Raw genomic sequence first — 9,859 nt, 5'->3', positions numbered from 1 at the left:
TATAGCCGTATCTTTAAAATCCCTCTCGTCTGCTGATCATACAGAGAAACGTGGACTATACAGAACTATACAGGATTCGTGAGCAAGCAGCTGTATTTTCAGAAAGCTCATCAAACTGTTGGTGTTCAAGGTCAAAGTTCGACCAGCACGTCTTTTCATCCATGCGGCTCTCATGTTTTCCAAGACTGCACTTCACCCATGGAAAATGCCATGAGACCGGTTTAATCGAATCCCCCTTCAATCTGTCTCCCTGTTTTCTACATGTAAGCCTTCGTGAATGTACAAATGTTCCTCTATCTTGTCCGTTTGTTTGTTTGTTCTTGAAAAAAAAAAGAAAGGTCAGTTGAGCTGACTTCTATGGAAAACTGGCCAAAAGGGCTTCTGATGTGCTGCGTCGACTTCTTCATTCTTGATTACATTACCTAAATATGCTGTACCGCTGATTAGCATAAGTGAATTACAGGAATTTCAATGAGACAGCAGCAATGAGAACCCTTTAGGTCAGCTTGTAGATGGAGGAACATTCCTTAGAAGGAGAGCACTGACTTGAGGTCAGCTCACCTCAGTACCAGGCAGTATTACTTATTACTTATGGTCCAATGTGTGTGTATTTTGCATGCATTATAGAGTACCTCATAAAGGAAGAATAATGTCTTTGTTCCCATATGTTCATATTTTAAAGTGCCAAGGTTTTACTTGAGTGGTGCATGTAGCTCTGGCTCATGCAGAGGTGAACTGAGGATAGAGTGTCCCATACTGCTAACCTTACATTTCCATAGCTCGAAACTAACTGTGGCATTGCATCAAGATTAAGTGCCAAAAGGTCAGTCTGGATTATCAAACGGTTTATGCTTTATTAAGGGAGCAAACACTTCAAAACTTGAACAGTGGCTACAAAGTGGCACTGGAGAAGAACTGGAAAAAAAAAAGAAAAAAAAAAACATCAGAAAATCATCAAGACACAGCTGCTGCCATTGCTTTGGGCACCGATGCCAGGAACCAGTACGAAAAAGATAGCTTGTGCTATTTGAAAAACTGGAATTGTGTAGCTCTGTGTGTGCGTGTGTGCGCGCGCGCGCGTGTGTGTGTGTGTGTGTGTGTGTGTGTGTGTGTGTGTGTGTGTGTGTGTTTCTTTTCCCCCCCTTCTGCATCATGAGAAATGTCAGCAGCATGCATGAACAAACTATGACATAGCTTTAATTTATAATGCATGACTCTAGGTAGAGCTGTTTTTAAAGACCTGAACAATGGACAACTTCATAAACAGTGACAGGCAATCTAATACCTGAATCTGCTTTAAAACCGAATCGGTGCACTCTGAATTGACTTTTGAAACCTCATAAGCAGATTCAAAGTCTATTTTTTTCCCATTATGTCTGTTTTTTTCTGTATTCTTCCTTGCTCCCAGCGTCAGCAAATCCATTTAGTCTGAGACAGATAAAGAAAATATTGAGACTCATAATAAAAAAATAAATAAATAAAAAAGATGATCAGATGAAGGCTAACGAAAGGTTAAAAGAGCACGGATATTGTGCAGTGCTTTATTGCTTCGCCACATTGCGGTGAGTGTTTGGGAAGGATAGAAATGAGAAAGAAAAGAGAGAGAGAGAGGGAGGAATGGATAGAGAGGTGGGGGGGGGTGCTTTACTCTCAGTTTCCTGCCAGGGCTTTGAAGCATGGCTTTGATCTCATCTAGTCATGTGCACACCAAGATCGAGAGATAAAAAAAAAAGTATACATGGAACGCACATCAAAAATAGGAGGGAGTGAGGAATAAGAACACGAGTGACATAACTGACATGGAATTAATTTGTCAAGCTACAGCATGTTAGAATCACTGCAGGAATGCCGTTTGTATATAGTCATATATAGGCATTTAAAATGCACTTGAGCATGTGAATTTCATAAACACACACACACACACACACACACACACACACACACACACAAGCACATGGACATGAAACATGTCATATTCCAGTAACATCAGGTAATATAGAAGCACACCTTGCTTCAGTCTATCAACACGTCTTCCTAGATTTTTTTTAGTTACCAGCTCCAGCCATCTTTCCCAGCTCTCACACCATTAACTCCTCCCAGTTTATTCAGTCGGAATGGTAATGTTGATACGGCCAAATGAATTACGAGGATATGTCAGGTCGGCTTTTCCCTTTTCTAAAATTCGCAGTCACGGATAACAGCTTGCTTCTGACTTCCAAGAATAAGTCTTAATATAGATGAACACACAGAACAAAGGTTGAAAAAACGTTGTACCAAACTGTACCAAACATCAGAATTGTAAAGGTGAGAATTCAACAGAGGCTTCGACTTTCTGAAGGTAGATAATAACACTTAAGGATAGAGTAGAACAGTAGTCATTAGTAATGGTCAGGATGACACCAGAGTTGAAGATCCGGTATAATGCTAACTCTTTAGTAAAACAGCCCCTCCAGGATCGTTGCCTTTTATTGTGATGCAACTTGTAAAGTTTGTTGTGTTTTTTTTTTGTTTTGTTTTGTTGTTTTTTTTCCTTTCAGAAAACAACTTAAGTGGGTGAAACTGCAAGCACAGGATTCTTCATTTAAACCTTTATTTTCTATGATAGCTGAACTCATGATGATGTCATGTGACACGTCATGTCACGGCTCAAATCTGCAGAAAAACTGGTCATTTTGATTTAATATCTGCCATCAGAACGTTCATGAAATCCTGGATACGTCATTCAGATCAAATATACACTGGGAAACATTTCAACCTATCTAAATAAAGACTGTTTTAAATCTTCCATTTTAACAAGTGCATCGTGCAGGACATACATCCCCTTCTGTGACATAATGCTTCTTATAAGGTGTGATATTAGCTTGTTATTTCTCTCTCTCTCTCTCTCTCTCTCTCTCTCTCTCTCTCTCTCTCTCTCTCTCTCTCTCACCCTCTCTCTCTCTCACTCTCGCTCTCAGTTATCCAAAAGCAGAATAGAAATTCAGAGCATGAGACGTTCATTCTAAACCACTAAAATGATGTGCAGTGATGCATTTAATGCAGCCCTTTCCTACATTTGGCACAAAAGTCTCTTTTTGTGCACTTTATTAGCTCACATCTTGCTGTCAGTGGTCGAATAGCATGCTCCACAATTATACTCACATCCTCTTCACATTACCAATCCAGTCTTTCATCGGAGGAAGATTATAAAATAATGGGAGAGATCTCTGCAGACAGAATGCTACCTGCTTGTATGTTACATTTACACAAACCTTTATACAACATTTTTTTAGACACTGGAGGTCTGTAATATAGTTAATACGAAATAATATTAATAATAATAATAATAATGACCATGAAGATAATAGTACTTATTGCTGTCTGTTGTTGTTTTTTAAAAGTGTTGTGAAAACTGTAAGAATGTTAAAGTATTTAAAAAAAAAAAAGGTTGGTCTTTTTTATTTGCTTTTGTTTTTGTTATATATTATTGTGTACCTATTGTAAATATGAAGCACACCTATTTTGCAAGCCAAGGATTCAATTTGTACTGTTGTTATATATAAATAAATTTTACTGGTTAGAAAAAGGTGTATGGACTTTATTTGTTTCACGCATTACGGTGAAAAGTTAGTGATTAAGATTTCGATTTCTTTTAATATTTTTTATTTTGCTGTACTATTCATTATAAAGAAACCAGTTAATATCAGATGATAAGTCAGTCAAAGGATCTGTGGTCATTGTTGTTTCCTTCATATACCCCGGTCTCCTCCCATAGTCCTAAGATTGAAGTCTGAGAATAAGCTCCTGTCACTGAGATAAACTCCAGGTCCCTCGCGACCTTGTGTACTGTAGTGGGAAAATAAATAAAATAAGATTTGATAGTCTAGTCTTGATGAGTAAGAGCAAGTCAATAACACATTTATTATGTCTTCTTTAGAAGGGTCAATTCAAACTACTGCACACAAAATGCTCATAACCTCCAACCAAATGTGCTACACAATAGTTTCCATTTTCTTCACTTTTCACACAGTTTTAGGTCTGGCCACATTGTGTTACTGCTGAAACCATAAGACAATGTTTGTTATTGTGTACTGCAGATAGCACGTACAGTATACACACACGTGCAGAGTTCATTTAAAGTATCAAACACATAAAATCAGATAGATAGATAGATAGATAGATAGATAGATAGATAGATAGATAGATAGATAGATAGATAGATAGATAGATAGATAGATAGATAGAGTTTTTTTGTTTTGGAATATGAAATATAAAATGTAAAATGTCCAGTAGAAGCAAGTAAGGACAAACAATTTGATGTGGTAGAGTAGTGATTAAGGTGTTTGTTTGTTAATCGGAAGGCTGTGAGTTCAAATCTCAGGGCCACTTAGCTGTTGTTGTTGGGCCCCTGAGCAAGGCCCTTAACCCTCTATTGCTTAGTTGTATAAAAAGAAAATAAATGTAAGTCACTCTGACATGCTAGTTATCCAGCTTAGCATTACAAACTACCAATCTCAAGCTCAACTCATCACTGACTAGATTTGATCTAACTATCAAACTATTGATTAATTGGTTTTGATCGATTTCATTTGCAGAGTAAATGAACGCCTTATTTTAACACTTAATTTAAAACCTTTAGCACATGAAGCTCTCATATTTTTCAGTGCTGTGATTAAGTTTCCGTTTTTTTGTTCTTAGCGAATGCTACTGATCATATGCAGTGTTGCAGATTGGAGCAGTTGATAGTGTAATGCTGCCCAAGAGTCAAAAATCTTGTAAAGAAAGGTCTGTGGGGGTTTTTTTTGGCCATTTTATTTAAAAAAAAAAATGCTGGAGTTCAAAATCCCCCACAGCTACATTAGCATATGAGGTATACGTTTATTTAAGTATGTTACAGAAATCACATCTGATTCAACACCACAGCCAAACCAAATCAGCAAAAAGCACCACCGGCAGCCTACCCTAACCCCCACCCCAAGCCTTAAGAACAAATATGGCTGCCCATTTATCCCATTTAGACAGGGTTAATCCTAGCATGCAATTTAAACCCTGCCATCAATGAACGCTCACACATGGGCAAGTGGCGTAACAAGATAAGCGATGGTGCAAATGCAAGCTGGGGCTGCAGTTTGTCTTCACGAGCTACCATTAAGCCCAGCTAGACACTTTTTTCAACAGCCCTCCAAGACAAATTATATTACAGTGGAAATGAAGTAATGACTACCGATTGGCTGCTTAGGGGAAAAAAACTCACAGGGGCCATTTGTAAGGGACTGCAGTAGATGCCACAGTTTTTCAATCAATACAGAACATATCTTAAAGCACAGGCATTCAGGCACATACACAAAGGCAATAATGTCCATTAGCAGCAAGGATTTGTACATTTTAACATACTGTTCATATATGGATATGGCATGAATAGAAAAAAAAGATGATCCAGACAGATTTTCTCTCTCTCTCTCTCTCTCTCTCTCTCTCTCTCTCTCTCTCTCTCTCTCTCTCTCTCTCACTTGCCGGTGTATTCTGCTGGTCAGTGATACTTCTCCATGTGGTCAATACAAGTAGCCAGGTCTTTGTCTAATTAGCAGGTCACAAGAGGTCTGATTTAGTCCATCTGGACATTCTTAAGCTCACTGTATCAATAATTAAACCATCTGCAATGGCTAGACATTAATATTTCACCCTGTGCTACAGTGAGACCATAATGGCAGTGAATAGGCAGTGAATGGCACTGTAAGGTAAATTTTACTCATTTTGTTTCATTTACTCAATGAAGGAATTGTTAAATAAATAACATCTCATCTCACTAGCTACTGACAAAGCTAAATGATGGAAATAATTCAGTTCAATGATAAAGTTTAAAAATGTAACGTTTCATAAAAAACGTTAGTATTTATCACTAATGAGCAAACCAGAGATTACATTGGCAAGGAACATTTTTCTTAATTTCAAATTTATTTTAATTTTTTTTAGTTTTAATATACATTTGTGCCGGCCAAACCCATCAAACGTTTGATGGTAGAGACCCAAGCCCAAAACCGACCTTGGGACAGACAACAACATTATTAAATGCATTTTAATACATAAAACTAAATGAGTAAGCATCACTTTAGTAGACCTGGGAAACAAACTCACGACTTTCTGATCTGTAGTCCAACGCTTTATTCACTAGGATACCACATCCCACCACATCCATTTGAAGATACTGTAATTCTAAATATTTCAGAACACTCTAACCCCAATCTTTACACCCAACACAAATAATAGGGTGTAAAGATTGGGGATAGAGTCAAAATTATTGAAAAACAACCCATCAATTAAAGCATAAATGTCAGAACCACATGCAAATCAAGCTCAAATGCCATGCCTCCACCAACATATGTCTACAATATCTCAGAATATCCCAATGCACATCTGATTTTTGAATGTCTCTAATAACATTTTATAAGAACACTTTTGTAAGAAAGAAACATAAAAACAAACCTCTTGTCCAGCACCACAGTGACCTCTTATTCCTCTTCTGGTCAGAACATGTAGATGTGCACATGAGCAAGTGTCCAATTGGTTCAATTAAAGCTTACTTGTTTTTTGCTAATTCTGAAAGCAAAATAATTGTAAATGTAATGCAATAAACTCAATAAATATACATTCCCCTGAGTTTAGCCAAATATTTACATTATTTTGGTCAGTAAGGAACTTAATTCAATAAATTAATTAAATAATTATCGCAATTTTAGTGTAAATAATTATAGCAATTTTACTTCTGTGTATCAGATTTGGTTTTGTCAAATGTGTTGGGCTGCTAAATTATTTTTCAGACACACACACACACACACACACACACACACACACACACACACACACACACACACACACACACACACTCACGCACAGATTTACATAACTCTATTGTTATTGACGAGAGGGGGTAATCCCTGCCTGAATGTAATCCTGTACCACTGAGACCAATTCAAACCCACATGGGGCTTAATGTACTTATAATGTCATTTTGGGAAGTGGCAGGAAGCTGACAAACCAAAGGTTATGGATTATATTCGCCGGGATTAGGAAGTAAATTCCAAAATAATTAATGCCATTTTTCAAAGGGCATATTTCAATATATATAATTATTTTATTTTTCTTCATTACTAGGTTTTATCAGTGTGAAAGACAAGACATTCAAGTTGCTCACATTGTCTCAAAGCAGCTTTACCTAAGTAACAGAAAAAACGTTTAAAGTTTAAAATGAAGTAACTATATGTCTCTAACAATGAGCAAGCCGGCATATTGTATTAATAATGAATCCTGAGCGCATACATTGTGAAATGACATCAAACTAGTCATACAACTGTGTATTTCTGTCCAGAAAAAAATTGGCGATGCCCCTATGATAAAAGGTGAGTCTTCTTCCAGATTGCGTCAAGTCTCTTTGACACACTAATAGACATTTCAAAATTACTTCTGCTTGTTCCTGTTTAATAGCAGTAGCTGTGATTTTGTCTCCTGTCATCTCGAGATCTGGTTTTATGACATACAATGAGCTAAAACCCCACCTTTCCTTCTGAACCTGCTTTCCAGTGCTACCTGTCAAAAAGAGATAAAAAATGGTTTAGGGGAAAAATGGAGGGGAGGGACGAGAGTCAGCAGTGTAATGGATGGTTAAAGAATGAGGAGATGAAGAAAGGGCTACTGGAAAGGTAGAAAAAAATGGACAGAGGAATCAAATGATTAATGGAAGAGTTTATTCTGTATGAAGGACTAATAGGGAAAGAATACAGGAAAATCAAAGCAAAATATTTAGTCAGTCGATGAGAGAGAAGAGAAGAGACAGGAGAGGAAAACAGGGTGATAGCAATTAAAGGAAAAAAGAAAGTAAAGTGCAATTAATGAAATCTGTGAATTAGAGAAAAGGACACATGAAGGTTATAGAGGTTAAAGAAGAACATGCTCAGGTATCTTCAACTCATTCTTAAATAAAAGATTCATTGACTTTAGGGTAAATTAAACACTTTCATAAATAGCTACTTTTGGTAAGAACTCATTTAAACACTATGTTTTTTAAGTGTGTTATTGATTTCTCAGCATTTTATACATTCACCCTCAAAGAGTGGAGGCTGTTATGATAGCAAAGCAGGACAAATTTAGGAATGATCACATATGGGTGTGCCTGTAATTCAAATAACTTATTTTTTTTCACAATCTTTAATATGTTATTGTTTAGGTAGTAACAGAAATTGTATGACAAATATTTATGTCAGATAAGTCAGATAAAGACAGATAATTGTAGCTTCTTACAGAGCTACTTTGTCAATCCTGATGTTCTACCCCTGGTTGGAGTCTCGTTGCCCCCTGTGGTCACCCTGCCGAGGATTGATCTGCATGCTCAGCTAGTGACTCATGGGATTGCTGTGGCTGCCCGGAGACTGTCATGTCTTGAACCATTGTTATGTCAGTCAGCTGCATGGTCTGGACATTATCAGCAATCGTTTGAAGACTTTGACAGGAAGGAATTAGTGTTGGATCCATGGTGAACTCTGAAGAGTTTACGCTGACCCATTAGTTCCTAAGGAGCTCTCGATTGCAAAATTATAAACTATGTAGATATTATATTATTTACATTTACATTATTTCCTGTCCAGTGTCACTCAAATGATGATGAGTTCCCTTTTGGGCCTGGTTCCTTCAACCATCGTCTCCGGCTTGCTCATTAGGGATAGATGTTAGAGATAAATAGTATTTTAAATTTTAAATGAATAATTTTAAAAACTTTAAATGTGTTATCCATTTATTTATTTTAGTTTTTCTTCTTCCTTCCTTCTTCTTCTTCTTCTTCTTCTTCTTCTTCTTCTTCTTCTTATTCTTCTTCTTCTTATTATTATTATTATTATTAGTAGTAGTAGTAGTAGTAGTAGTAGTAGTAGTAGTAGTAGTATTTGTTCTGTTTCTATACATCTGTAAAGCTGCTGTGAATTGTTAAAAACGCTATACAAATTAATTGAATTGAATTAAATTGAAATGAAAATAAAAATTAATAGAAAACGTATAATCATTGATATGGTTTTCTGTAAGCAGACATTTATTTACTTGCTGATTAAAGGGGTTAGTTAATTTTAACATACTGTAAGCCTCATGTATGTCTTTCAACCTTACACAATATTAATATGGCTGGAGTAAATCGCTTTGAACAATTCAGCTTTGTTGTACAATTTTAGCTTGCTGTGAAGGGGCAAAGCTGGGGATTTTTTGATTGTCCCCTTAGTGTGTATTCTACTTTCCCTTTGTCCTACAGCAGGTCTATATCTGCCCACATCATTAGAGATGTCATTCAATCCAATGCTATTAAACAACACAGGTCAATAAGCCTACTTGCAACCTTTCATTTGTGTGTGTGTGTACTGTATGTTCTATCAGTGTAGAGTCTGACAATGACTGAGGCATTTGCATGGTCCAGTGCTCTTTGTTCATCTGAGCTACCTTTTGAATTGTAGCATACAGTAGATTCATCCCAGTGTGACACATTCAAATGCTCACGGATTCAGTTTATATCCATTCCTACTACAGCTAGTTTGGGGAATTGCTCACTCCTGCACATGTGCAAACAGACAGCTCAGCAAACGCCTGCCATGTGCCTCCAAATGTCATCACATATCATTTATATATGCAGATGTTTACACACACCTTCCTCAACAAAGCAGATGGAATTGTGTTTAGCTTTCTCGGATTTGCTGATGCTTGTGTTCCTCCCTGGCAGATGATGAAAATGATTGGCTCGTATCGGACTGCATGCATTGTTTTCTGAAGCAGCAGCAGATCACCTTCTCCATCGCTGCTCTTTGTCACAGAGAGGAAGCCGGAGGAAAGGGTTTAGCATGGCTTGAAT

General features: G+C 37.0%; 1 protein-coding gene across 1 annotated transcript in view; it reads left to right on the top strand.

Moving 5' to 3' along the window:
- Positions 1-2,958, top strand: part of plxna2 (plexin A2) — a 206,482-nt gene extending 203,524 nt beyond the window's left edge. Inside the window, exon 32 of the mRNA XM_027145200.2 lies at positions 1-2,958. This exon is cut by the window's left edge and continues 688 nt beyond it. The gene's annotated coding sequence lies outside the window, so the exon portion shown is untranslated.
- Positions 2,959-9,859: the final 6,901 nt, after the last annotated feature.

Source organism: Tachysurus fulvidraco, chromosome 23 (assembly GCF_022655615.1).
Source record: "Tachysurus fulvidraco isolate hzauxx_2018 chromosome 23, HZAU_PFXX_2.0, whole genome shotgun sequence".
Lineage (NCBI taxonomy): Eukaryota > Metazoa > Chordata > Actinopteri > Siluriformes > Bagridae > Tachysurus > Tachysurus fulvidraco.
Note: the sequence above shows the minus strand (reverse complement) of the source record. Positions and strands in the feature narration are given on the sequence as shown.